Raw genomic sequence first — 14,147 nt, forward strand, 5'->3', positions numbered from 1 at the left:
CTTCCTACCATTTCCTACAGAGCGTAAGTTTGTAAGAATTTTGTTTGGATGGTTTTATTAATTATGTAGATCGATCTTTTTGACCAATCGATCACCTCTCTGCCATGGATTTCTCCCCCTTCAACCCTTTCCCCCAAGAAACATGCACCAGATCTTCGCCCACCTCTCCCTCTGCCAAATCGCCACCGCCAAGTGCATGTGCAAAGCCCTCCACTATGCCCTCTCCTCCTCGGCGTATCTCCACCTCCTCCGAGCCCGATCCACCCCCTCTTCGTCCTCACCCTCCAACCATCACATGTTCCCTCACCAGGTGCAAAAATGCATCAATTTATACTTAAAAAGTGTAAAAATCTAACTTTTATTAAATGAAATGAAATCCCAATGTTTTAATCTCTTAAGAAAATATGACACTAAAAATGATGTAAGCTAATCTGAAAATTAAAAAAATAAACTTATGTCTGATTATGTATCTACAAATCACAAAGAATTCAAAAAACATAGAAGTTAAAATAATGTTTGCTGGAAATTGGAATGAAGATAGATTAGAAAAGCAACATTTTGGAATAAAAAGATTAAAATACTTGAAAATGGTGACTAAAATTTTTAAAGTTATTGTTGGAGTATTTTTTAGTTTGAGGTGTTGAGTTGTATTTTGTTTCTTTGCCTATGAATTTTTTTTTCCAAATTCTTGGAGATTTCCCTTCTCTTCCATTATCCACGATCTTCCCATTATTCATTCCCGTGATCTCCTCGTATTTACACTATTCCTGATCTATTTAAACACTTTGCACTGATGTACCTCTTTGTTTTTCTCTGTTAATTAAATTCTTGGGTTTGGGAAATTAATTGAACCCAATTTAATTTTTGCTTCTCACACCTCAACAAACCCCATTCGCTTCTGTCCGATTTCTTCTCATGGATCGCACGACTACAACATGTATTTTGTTTTCCCTAGAACTCACTTGGTGCTATTGTAGCTACTTCAACCGAGATTTGGTGTGTTTGGTAGGTGAAGTAACAGAAGATGAGTAATCTCCTTTTCCACTACCTTTTCTCTACTTACTACGGATAATCTTGGCTCTTTAGTTGTCTTTAGGGCTCATGTTCTTGGTTTCTGTATGCCAATAAGTTTTAAATATATTGAAATGATTGGGTTACTTGATTCTTGTCTTCGATAATGGTTTCCTATATCTTCGTGCCCATTTATTTATGGTGAATTTTGGCAGCCATATGATCCATTTCTGCCTGTGAATGGTTTGGCTTGATCTTTGACTTTTTCACTTTGAGTTCATTCAGCATCAATTTATGCCTTGAAGATGTTATTCTGTTTTGCAGCTGCCACAGATCCTTGGTGTAAAGATAATCTAAACAAAGCTACCCCATGCAACTGTTTATATAGACTCCCATGTACGTTGTGATGTTGGTATTGGGTGAGTCCTAAAACATGGTAAATAGTATATCTTGTTTTGCCCCTGAAACCTTGTTTCGCCTATTTGTGTGTGAGATTTCTTGTTGGTGGCAGGTACTGCTAAAATGAATATTGGTAGGCCATATTGTGGCCGAGCTCACATCGCTTCTTCATCACGAGCCAATGCACCTTCAATGCAGGTTATGTCATCTTTATATTTAAACTTGTGTGTCGTATGTCACTTGGGTCATATCCACCTTCTTAAGCAGCCATTTGTGTGCCTGCAATTTAGTTGGACCCCTTTCTTGCATACATCTTTTGGTCTTAGACTTGCATGTGGTGGCTCCAATTTATATATCGCGCTTGTGGATGTTCTTGGTGGCACTGCTGTTTCTGAATGTTTTTGTGGAATAATGATGGATGTGTATGGTGTTGGATGTTGCAGGAGAGTTATTCTAATGATTTTTGTATCTTGAACCAATTAATCAAACCCACCTCTTTCATTTCTGGTAAAAGCCATAAGTTGGCCTAAAATTCCCCTGTTCTTTAATTGATTTCATGATGAACCCAAATACATCCAATCTGAATAAGTGGCCAAATAACCAACTTCATTCAAGCATTTACATCCTGCATAATATACACCAACCGCATAGTCTTCTCATCCTACGCTTCTTCTTCTTTATTTCTTTTATAGTTGGCCAAAGCAAATCTAGCTTACCACTTTCATACCATCTTTTGTTATACTTTTTAAGCTGAAGGCCCACCCCTTGGGTTGCCACTGCACAAATAAGAAAAACATATTCAAAAAAGTGGCTATAGAACCTACTTTCTCCACAATCTTTTTATAAAATTCAAGAAAATTAACAATAACATTAATATAAAAATATATGCAAAGTGGCCTAAGGGCCAACTCTCCACAAACCATATAGTTTCCCTGCTTTATTCACTCACTCCCTCAGCAAGCCAATCAAATCCTGCTTGATCTTTTTTTCATTAATGCACTCACATATACTACTTTAGGATCCTCAAGCTCCACGAAGTTGATTTTTTCTAACGCTTCTTATACCTCATGCTGACCATCTTTTATTTGAGATGGTGCCATTAACAACTCATCAACTTGGAGTTCATCTTCTTCATATTCTTCATCTTGTACTACCTAAGTTCCATGGGTGTCCCATACTTCTTTATCCTCTAGTTTGTTCAGTATCAACTCATCAACTTGGAGTTCATCTTCTTCATATTCTTCATATTAGACAACCTCAATTCTATGGGTGTAAAGTCTAGAAATTCAAATGACGAAATCTGACTGCATGCAAATATGAGATATTAGAAAAAATGATTATTTAATTTTTTTAAATGCATGTTTATGGCAGTATTATGTGTTTTACTGCATGGTTAACTAGAATTGCATAAATTAGGGCTTTTGGCAGTATTCGATGCCCGACGAGGAACGGAGACTGGGACAGTTAAGGAAAATGTTTTTATTAATAATTATTTTCAGCTATTTAATATATGACATATTTATATTGCAATTTTCGAAAATAGGCTCTTTAGGGTATTTTTACACGTCGAGTCATATTTTAAACTGGTATTCCATTTTTGGCAAAATTAAGGACTTTTGAGGGTTGGGTATTATTTTTGAAAACTTATCAAAACGAAATATTTTACGTACACATTATGGGGCTTGTTGAATCAATTATAGTATGATTTTGGGCCAAGACCTCTATCTTTTAATATTTTAAAGCCAAGGCCCATTATCTCATCATTATTCTATTTTATTTTTCACTCAAACCCTATCCCTCCCTCATTCCTCTCTTGGCCACACACATCCACGCCTCCAACAGGATTTTTGCCTCGGTTTTCAAGGGAAACCTTAAAGATTGTGATCTCGTCCCTCCACTGTTCGTCTCTCGTATCGTTTGTGCGAATTTTTGAGCGTTCAGAGGCAAGGTCACGTCCTATACCCTCGTTTTCGCACCATTCATGCATATTATGTAATTTGGAATGATCTTGCATGGTATATGATAGGTGAATGATCGTTTGCAGAGCACCTTGTGGTTCTTCAAACAAAATATTCTCCAAGAGCTGCAATAGCTCGTGATCTAAGAATGTATACACCGATGAATTATATCGAGTTTGGTACAGAACCAAGCAGAAAACACTCGAAATAATCCTTCGTTAAGAAACACTGATATATTTGTATATCTTGTGTAACTAAATAACCAAAAGACTAGATTAGTTTTTGCATTCATTAATTTAGTTATGGTGAGAACTGAACCAACAGATGCTCTAACTAGTTAAATCAGTTTTAAAACAATAGTTAAAATATTAAATACACAAGATATGTTTATGGATGTTCGGAGACTTCAAATGCTCCTATGTCACCCCTTCTACCACATCGGGTAGGATTTACTAGAAGATTTTGATCGATACAAATATTTGTACAAACCCACCCAGCTAGGACTTACACTAATGCCTAAACTGAACTCCTAGACTAGATCGAAGGCAGCACCTTCCAGTCAAAACTTCTTTAATGTCTATGTGAGAAAGACTACATACACAAGTTTAACGTCTTTGTGCAAGAATGTATTTGAGTGGTGGTGGTGCGTGTGTGTGAGAACCGATCTCTGAAAACTACCTGAAAGTGTTCTCACACACTGAGGAAAATATGCTTCTAATCTAAAGCTGATAACATGTTTAAGTGTTCCCTCGACTGGGCTGAAAGCTTCTCTCTTAAGCTGATATGACTTTGAAGCGTGCCCTTTTCTTTTTTCTCTTGTGTTAAATATTTCTTCACTGATCTTCACCCTCTATTTATAGGCGCGAAGTTTGATCGTACAGTGAGACTCAATTAATGTATCCGTTGCATTTTGAATCTGTTCCTCGAAATTTGTCTTGCTCTTTTTGGAACACTTTTGTCTTTAAGCTCTGATGCAACGTCAATTATTGTCCTTTGACTGGACAAAAGTTTTTGTACCTTTGCGCAAGATGTATTTCACTTAGTTCAGCTTGTCTTGATCTGCAACTGATTGCTCCAAACTGATGTTCTGAACTGGTTAGTTGAACTGGTCTTCAGTTGGGTTGGTGAAATCAGTTGACTCGTCAATTGAACTGATTTCACACTTGTTCAGTTGAACTGATCTTCAGTTGGGCTCTTCATCAGTTGAACACTCCTTCGGCTGGCCGGGCTTCTGAGGTTCTCCTGTTGAACCACCTATCTGTTGAACTTATTTACGACACATCATGAAACGACCTCGATTTTTTTTTTCATAATCTTAAATCGTAAATTCTAAATTACTAAATAAAATAATTTTGCATAATCATGAATCATAATAATTTAATAATTTAAATCTCAAGTGTATAAAATAAAATCCTAAATCATCGACTAACTAAAATTCCTAAATCGACCTTTAAAAAGATCGGCTAACAATAAAATTAAGCATATAAATATCTCTAATAAAAATCATTAACATAATCTTTAAATCCTTAATCTATTTAGCTAGTGCAAAAACGTAAAGGCCCTCGGGTGTGTACTGCTGCACTCGATCGACTCAATCGTCACCGTCTCCAAAAATCATCAAATCTTGCATCATACAAACCTAGTGAGTCTAAAGACTCGTCACGTTCTAAACATGAATAGAAAATAATATATATACAATCACATGCATTAAAATCATATTTTTATTTAAAATATCTTTTGAACATAAATAAACCATTTAAAATCATTTAAACATAAATAAATCATTTAAAAATAAGCTTTGAGCATAAAAAAATCATTTTAAAAATAGTTTTAATTATCATCATAAATCATATATCATAAAAATCATTTTTATCATAAGTTTTCAATCATATATCATTTTGGATGAAGTTTGATCCTTGAAAGTGACTAGATTTTATCCTTTGGTCGACTGCAGTCTTAGCTCCACATGGCCCATGGGGGTGTGCACTAGGCTTCACCATAGAAATACGATCGTCGAGGCTCCCTCGGGGGCCTTCTCCCATACTCCCTCTGGGACTTTTTCCGTAAATGGGCTCCCTCTGGGGCCTTTTCCCCTTACGACATCCCCATAAAATCATATATCATAAATCATATCTTTTGTCACATTCAATTCACATCCCTAAAAAAAATTTTCCTTTTCTTTAAAAATAATAAAATACGACAACTTTCCGAAATAACATTTTAAACAATATAAATTGCACAACTTTAACATAAATCATAAAAATACATATTATCATCAAAATTATCATTTTTAAATCATATAATATCATTTAACATGCGTTATGATCCTTCGGGACGCTGTCAAGCGTTTTCGTATTTTTTTAAGTGTAAAAAGACCGTTTTTCCCCTGAACGTAAAAATTCTCGAATTTATCTTTTTCACTTTTAATGACATGTGATTATTTAAAAAATTATTTAGGCTTAAATATAATTTTCCAAAATTTTATTCCGCTTAAATCTTGGCGTTTCAATTAATTCTTTAATTAGCGTTTCGTGCGGCGATAAAATCCTGGATAAATTCGAAACTCAATATTTTGATCCCAAATTTTAAACATAACATTTTTAGTATTTATTCTACCCTTCCAAGTCGTGAGCCACCCCCGTGGACCTATGGATTCAATTTTAGCCTTTTAAATTTCTAAATTGACCCTTAACCGATCAACCCGAGCCATCTCCCGATTTACTCGAGCCACGCCCGAGCCACCTTGAGCCAAACCCTAGCCAACCCATCTAGGCACCCTACTGACCAAGCCCAAGTCCCTGAACCTAGCCCTAGCTTGATCAAACCACCTGGAACCTGAAGACCCGAACTGCACACATGGTGAATCACGCTCAAGAACTCCTAGCCAAACCTGGACCCTTCCAGCCGAGCCACCACCGAGCCCACACGACCCTCACCATCCCTGGACCACGTCCAGACTCAACCCAGACCAGCCCTTACCTTGGAACCCACGCACGAAGCTTCTGAACCAAGAACAACACTCCTGCGCGCTACTTCCCCTCACGGTCTCTCAATCCAGCGGCCAGCCCAGCCACTCTAGCCCCTGGCCCACCCCTTTCCCATCATCCTTAGACCCTATGATACCTACCTGGACCACCCCCAAACCCCTACCCCGCGCAGCAAGCCACGCGACCAGCCTCAACGCGCAGCAGCAACCCGCGCACCTCCATGTTATCCCACGTCTTCTCGAGCTAACAGCAAGCCCAGCCATTCCAGCCCCTATCCCGACCCCTGTTCATCACCCTAGGACCCTGATGGACCACCTAGCTCAGCCCTAAACTGAGCCACAGCCCCTGGAACTCTCAGCCACCCTTGATCCTACGCATGAAGGGTTTCTTCACACAAGGACTCTTCCCTACCCACTAGCACGAGCCCTGGCCCTCCTAGGACTCTTTCTAGGACCTAACCACGTCCCAACCGAACCCTCCTCAAAACCTGGTCGAGCCCCTAAGCCCCATGCATTAGAAACGAACTCATGAAGACAGCATACAAGCCAAACAACCTACGGTTCTTCTCTTTATTCTTTCCTACGATTCCAGCTGCCTTTTTCCTTTAAATTTCTCATGTTTTGAACATAATTCTAACATATTTTATCATGTATTGGCAGCGTGTCCGTTGGAATCAAAGACGATTTCAAAACAAGCGTGAAATCGTAAAACTTTGAAAATACGTAACGTAACATAAAATAATCGAACACACGTATTTTTCATGCATAATAAATTAAAACACACATATTATGATTTGTATGATGTTTGAAAGGGTTTAAAAATGTGCCTTTGCGTTTACAACGCTCGAATATACGATTTTCGGCGAGGGTGTGACGTTGGACGACCGGACAACGAAGAACACAAGCTTTTTTTTTCCTCCTTAATTTCGAAATTCTTGGTGTGTGCTTGTGGGTGTTTCACGGCTGATTTATGTGTGAATTGTGATGTCAAAAGACCTAGGTTTAGTTATTTATAAATAATTAATATGCTAATGGGCTTTGGTTTTGGGCTTGCATGCTTAAGCGTAATTGGACCTACTTAAATTAATAAAATTGGGACCAATAACACTTAATTAATTAAATAATAAAAGTTTATAAAATAAGTTTCTCAAAAATAATATTTTTGATCTTTTAAAACTCCTTGTTTGCCCAAAATCTGATTTCCAGGGAAAAATCGAGCTCGACTCGTAAAAAAATTCGAACTCTAACATTTTTAGAAAAATTAATCATTTTTAAATCTTATTCGGAAGCCTTGCCATTATTTAATTAAAAATACACATTCTTGTCTTTGTCGTCACTGGTCTCCTTTTCCCTGTCTATTATCGAATATTCGAGAAAAATCCTTAATTTTATACAATCATGTCATATTATCAATTTATCATACAATTATACATTTAATCATATAATAAATATCATGCAAGCATTTAAAAATAGTTAAATAAAATAATTAAGCAATTAAATAATTTTGCATGCATGCGATTTACGTGGACTGATTTTTCGGACGTTACACATCAGTTGAACTGGTTCAGTTTAGTTGATCAGTTGATGCTTTTAGTTGGCGTCTTTGACAACTTCAGTTTTGGCTCGCAACTGATTATTTCAGTTTCAGCTATCTGCGCACTAAGGTAGATTATTAAAACAAACAAACAACAAGTTTTGTTAACATCAAAATTAAGATTGTGAACATGAAATGTTCCAACAATATGTCTACTGTTTTATTCACTTTTGATTGGATATGTATGGAAAAATTTTGCTTTTTACACTTGCTTCTCACATTTTTGCATGGTTTGAAGGACTGCCAGGTTCTCGTAGATAGAGGCTCGATTCACAGCAAGTTCGGAAGATGTTTAAGTACTAGATCAGATTTAGAATCGGTGTTGTGGGGAGGACCGATCAAATCATTCATTTGAGGAGCTTTGTGTTTCGTTTGGTTAGGGTGAAGGGGCAGCCATGCATGGGCTCATTCCAATCAGTGGTTCAGGTCCTATTGGGTCTGAGTCGAAGCCTGGGTGGTCCATGGGTTGCTGGTCACAAGGGATATGGCCATGGGTTTGAGGCTAGGTCGCACGGGTTGTGGGTTGGGCCACACAGGCGTGTTGTCGCGATTCTGTGGGCTTGGCTCGCTTTGGGTGGTCAGGCAGGTGCTCATGGGTTTGTTCTTGGACCGAGGTTGGTTGGTTGGGGCCTGATATTGATGGCTTGGGACTAGGGCCGACGGTTAGAGCCTAAGGGTCAAGTTAGGGATTCGGGTTTTTGTGCAGAAATTCCAACGGGTTAGGTCGAAGTTTCAAGGGTCCCAATTGATTAATATGGGGCTGTATAAGTGTTGATAAGGTGTTAGGGAGCTATGGCTTGAGTTTGGGAATGTTTGGTTAGGTTTCGGGTTGATTCGGGTTAAAATCGGGACTCAGGTCCAAGTTTTAAAACGAATTATGTAATTTAATGCATGGGCTCGAGTTTACGTCTAATTAATGACTATAAGTATTTTTTAAGGTGTTTTATTAAGTTTGGAAGATTCGGGTCGAAGATTTAAGGTCCATGGATAAAATGGTCAAACTAGGGTTTCAGGGGCAAAATGATCATTTTGTACCCGAGTCAACTTAGTAGTCCTGGCAGTGCCCTGATAACTGAAAATGTATGTTTAAAATGTTTAAAATTCTCTGATAAAATGAAAATTTATGTATATGCATGAAATTTTATAAGTGATGAATATGATGACATGTTTGAAGGAGGTGATTTGGTCGTGACTAATACGAACATGAACATGAAACATGTAAGGCCAAATCTCAGTAGACGGATGAGAGTATCGCTGATGTCCCTGCCACCTGGTACCATGGTTATACGTAGATGGATCCATTGACCAACATCTGATATGAAAGTCAACAATTTAATTGTTACAATAGAAGACTGTAAATTTACCATTCCGGTAATTTATCAGTTAAATAGTGGTATTGACATGATTTTGGGAAATAACTTCTTAAGATCATATTTACCATTTATCCAATATGATGAATATGTAGTCCTTACCAAAGGTTAATCTACTATTCACATATCGAAGATTTCCCAAGCTTTAAAGGTGGGAAATAAGGGATTTTTAGAACAATTCTCTAAATCTCCCATTCCAAAGAAAATTGAGAATATAACCATTCTCAATTCCATAGAAAAAATGTTTCATGTCTGTTCGGAAGAATTAGACATACAAACATTATTCAATAATATCTGTTCTGAGAATCCTCAGGATAAGATTAAGAAAAGAAAGAAGTTCATTGCTTCAATCAAAGCAATTGAGCCAAACAAGACATTTAGAGTTGCACCTCGAAGATGCAATCTTGAAGATGTCAAGATCTTTGAACAAGAGATCAAAGAATTACTGGAACTCAAAATCATAGTTCCCAGTAAAAATCAACATTCTTCGCCGGCATTTTATGTCACGAAGAAAGATACAACCAAGAAACGTATGGTGATCGATTACAGGTTAATCAATCAAAATACGATCATGGATGAGTACTATATACCCAATAAAAATGACTTGCTATCCTATATAGGAGGCATGAAATATTTCAGTAGTCTCGATTGTAAATCATTCTTCTGGCAAATTCAGCTTGATGAGGAATCTCAACTCCTTACAGCATTCAGTTGTCCTCAAGGACAATTTCAATGGACCGTATTACCATTCGGTCTTAAACAAGCACCAGGTATCTTTCAAAGATACATGGATGAAACATTCAAGAGTCATGTGAACATCTGTTGTGTTTACATTGATGATATACTAGTGTATTCTAAAACACTAGAACAACATTACAAGGATTTAACATTCGTGTTAAACTTGTGTCATAAAGATGGGATTATCTTGTCCTCAAGAAAAGCCCAATTAATCAAAACCCGGATTAACTATCTAGGTTTAGAAATTGAAAATGAAAAACATTGTCTTCAACCACATGTGTTGAAAAAGATACATGATTTTCCCAATGAAATAACTGATAAGTCACAACTTAGAAGATTTCTAGGATTGTTAACTTATGCAGGAGATTACATCCAGAAATTATCCGAAATCAGGAAACCTTTACAGGTTAAACTGAAAGAAGATAATCCATGGAATTGGACAGTTACTGATACTAACTATATCAGTACAATAAAAAGGAAAGTAATTTCCGATTTACCATTATTATATTTTCCCTCACAGGATGATATAATAATAATTGAAACTGATGCTTCAGATATGTACTGGGGTGCATGTTTGAAAGCCTACCAAGGACAAAAGACTTTACAAGAAATTGCAAAGTCTGATAAACGGGAAGATGAACATCTTTGCCGTTACACCAGTGGTACATTCAGTTCGGCAGAACTTAATTACCACATTAATGAAAAAGAACTTTTAGCCCTAATCAGGACTATTAGATCTTATGAAATATATCTGATCCCGAAACCATTTCTGGTTAGGACAGATAATAATAATCTAACCTACTTTAGGAACAAACCTTTAAATAGGAAAACTGGACCTAATGCAGGAAGATTAATCAGATGGCAATTAGAAATAAATGCCTATCAATTTGAAATTCAGTACATTAAAGAAAATGAAAATTTTCTACCTGATGCACTGACACGGGAGTTACATCCCAAACATATTATATCCGTACTAACGGAATATGAAAAGACTGATTAAAATCAGCACACAATTTACTTCGGTAAATCACAGCGAATATATAGTTATGCTATATATCGGAACAAAATGTCTATATGGCATAAATAACTCGCTTGTGCGACAGTAACGTCATGAAATGTATTTGGTGAATACATTGGACGGCTTACATGAATTCTTCTAAAGAGAAGTTAAAACACTTGCCCGTTTGATTGTATCGAAAAACAATAATTTATAAACTGTTATAATAACCATTTGTTATTCTTAGCAGTAAAAATTGAAGAAGACATGGATAAACTCCATGAATATGAAGAACAATTGGAACTATTGCAATTCAAGGAACAACAGTTGATTAAAAGAATCAACAAAATTAAGAAATTGAATGGTTCAGAAAACCATCCAAAAATTGAAAAAGGGGAGATCTTGGAAAACTCCAAAAATAAACAAGAGGCTAATAAGCCCATATACAATAAAGAGGCTAATGAGCCCGACAAAGAAAAGGCTATTGAAAAACAGCCTATAGAAACAAAAGAGGCTCTAAAGAAGCCCAAATATGAGGAAGAAGAAAGGGCACCATTAAAGACCCAAACTTTTCAACAAGTCCTGACTTTCAGGAACAAAGAAAACCTTAAGAACCTTAGGAGCTTAAGGCCCCAACAACCCAAGAAAGATTCCACCATCCAAAGCCCACAGGAGAAATGGAATAGATACTTGGAGATAATGAATTGGATCAGAACGTTGGTCCATGATGAAGATCATTGGCTTCAAACCAATGACTCAGGATTTTCCAGAGCTATCCTTTTACCAGGAACCCCTCCGGAAAAAGCTCGAGAACTTTTAGAACTAGGCCTTATCCAAAAGATGATATTGAGCCCGGAACTAAAAGAAATAGATCAATTCCCAATTGGTCTAAAAACTATGATAAGGCATTACAAGACCAATGTTTTTGGTCATGAACAAAGACCAGTCCAATTAGAACTTAGGATGACATCAACCATCCCGGATTTTGATGGACAAAGGTTTTATGAACCTTATCAAATGATTAGCCTGTCAAGGTATATACAATTCTCTGGCCCAACAAACTTATCCAGGGAAATAATATCAGAAGAAAATTTGAAGCCCATCAGGGTACAATCAATCTTAACACTTCTTCAGAAGACAAGTAAGATTGATGAAACATCCAACATTAAGATAAATTACTGCACAGGGAAATTTATCTTAACAACAGGATATAAAAAGAAGACTACTGTGGAAGAATTGAAGCAGATACAAGTCTTCAAAAATAAAATATATGAAGGAAATGCAGACGTTGCCCAAGGGACAAAGAAGGCCGTCTGCAAGGCAATAAAGAAACAAATGGACTTGCATCAATGTCCATTATGTGAAATTCCAGAAAGTCCATCGGACTCAAATAAAGGAGCTGCAAGCCCAAATCAAGGCCCAAGCCCAAAGATACAAGAAACTTCAGGGTCATCCACTGAAGCTCAAAAATCTCGACTATGGTCAGAAATGGTCGAAGAAGAAGAAGAAGACACAGAATGAAATGAGTCTAGTGTCAATGGGGTAGTGGTCCCCTTTAACCCACTTGTATCTTTGATTTTTGCAGCGTCGGTAGTGTCCCTTGCATTTATTCAGAAGAGTCATGTACAAGATGCCCTTCACTCACTACCGTCCATAAAACGGAAAAGCTGAGGCATCTTTTCTTTTCATAATGGTGGTCCCAAAATCACCATTATTTGTGTCTACCGGTTACCCAGGTCATAAGTAGAAATGGTACCGGTTACCTAGGTTGTTAGGTTGAAGGTTTTTCCGTCTATATAAGGAAGCCTTCTCTTCCATTCAGAGCATGCTGAATAGAAGGAGTGTCTTTCATGCAAAGAGAGTCTATATATTCGCATCACAACCCAATTGGGCATAATAAAATTTCCTTTTTGGAAATATGAAAAGAGAGTAGTCTCTAGCCGCCGAATATAAACTGTGTGAATACAGGAATCAAATAAGAAGAAGAACGGAGAAAGGCAACTCTGGAGCCCGCTGGACGAGTATCAGGAGGAGAAAGTCATAGGGTTGAGCTCTGCTAACTAAAGGTAAATCTTCTTATATGAATTTTTTATTCATACATGTTTATATTCACAGGCATAAATTAAAAATGAAGAATTTTGGAAAATTCATCCGAAACCCGGTAGGATATGAAAACGAGATCCCCGAAACTACCTTGAGGGGTAAAGATGAATATAAAAGACTAAAAATCTTTTGTAAAATAAAATGGTATATAGGCTGGACACCTCCTACCTATCCGATAGATCTTCGGATCTGGATAACAAGGTGAAACAACGCCACGTACCAAGAATGAATGAACTTCATAAGTATGCATATTCTTATGATGTATTAATTAAACTATACGTCTCTGACGGGTTTAAATTTATTAAACATATTAAACTTAGAAATGATATTTCTTTGTTTATAATCAATTCCAGAGAACAATTAAAAATTGTTCTTAAATATGAATGGTCTGATCTACCCGATGAGATCATAATACTATGTTACACCTAAATAGGCTGTGTCCTATTAACAATAACATCAAGATAGTTCAGAAGAATAGAACAGAGAAACGATTCTACACTGAACAAAGATTCACTAGATTTGTTATACAATCTAGAAAACAATTCGTTTGTCTAGATGAAGAATTTGTCAGGGTCTTCTCTGATGAAATATTCATACAAAAGTATGAACAAACAAAACCGATCACTGAATCCGTTTCTAATTCCGCATGGGAAACAGATTCTGCTGAGGGAAATAACCCAACTCTCAGATTTGGTGTGAATACAGGAATCAAATAAGAAGAAGAACGGAGGAAGGCAACTCTGGAGCCCGCTGGACGAGTATCAGGAGGAGAAAGTCATAGGGTTGAGCTCTGCTAACTAAAGGTAAATCTTCTTTTATGGATTTGTTATTCATACATGTTTATATTCACAGGCATAAATTAAAAATGAAGAATTTTGGAAAATTCATCCGAAACCCGGTAGGATCTGAAAACGAGATCCCCGAAACTACCTTGAGGGGTAAAGATGAATATAAAAGACTAAAAATCTTTTATAAAATAAAATGGTATATA

This window comes from Primulina tabacum, chromosome 13, assembly GCF_025594145.1.
Source record: "Primulina tabacum isolate GXHZ01 chromosome 13, ASM2559414v2, whole genome shotgun sequence".
Taxonomy (NCBI): domain Eukaryota; kingdom Viridiplantae; phylum Streptophyta; class Magnoliopsida; order Lamiales; family Gesneriaceae; genus Primulina; species Primulina tabacum.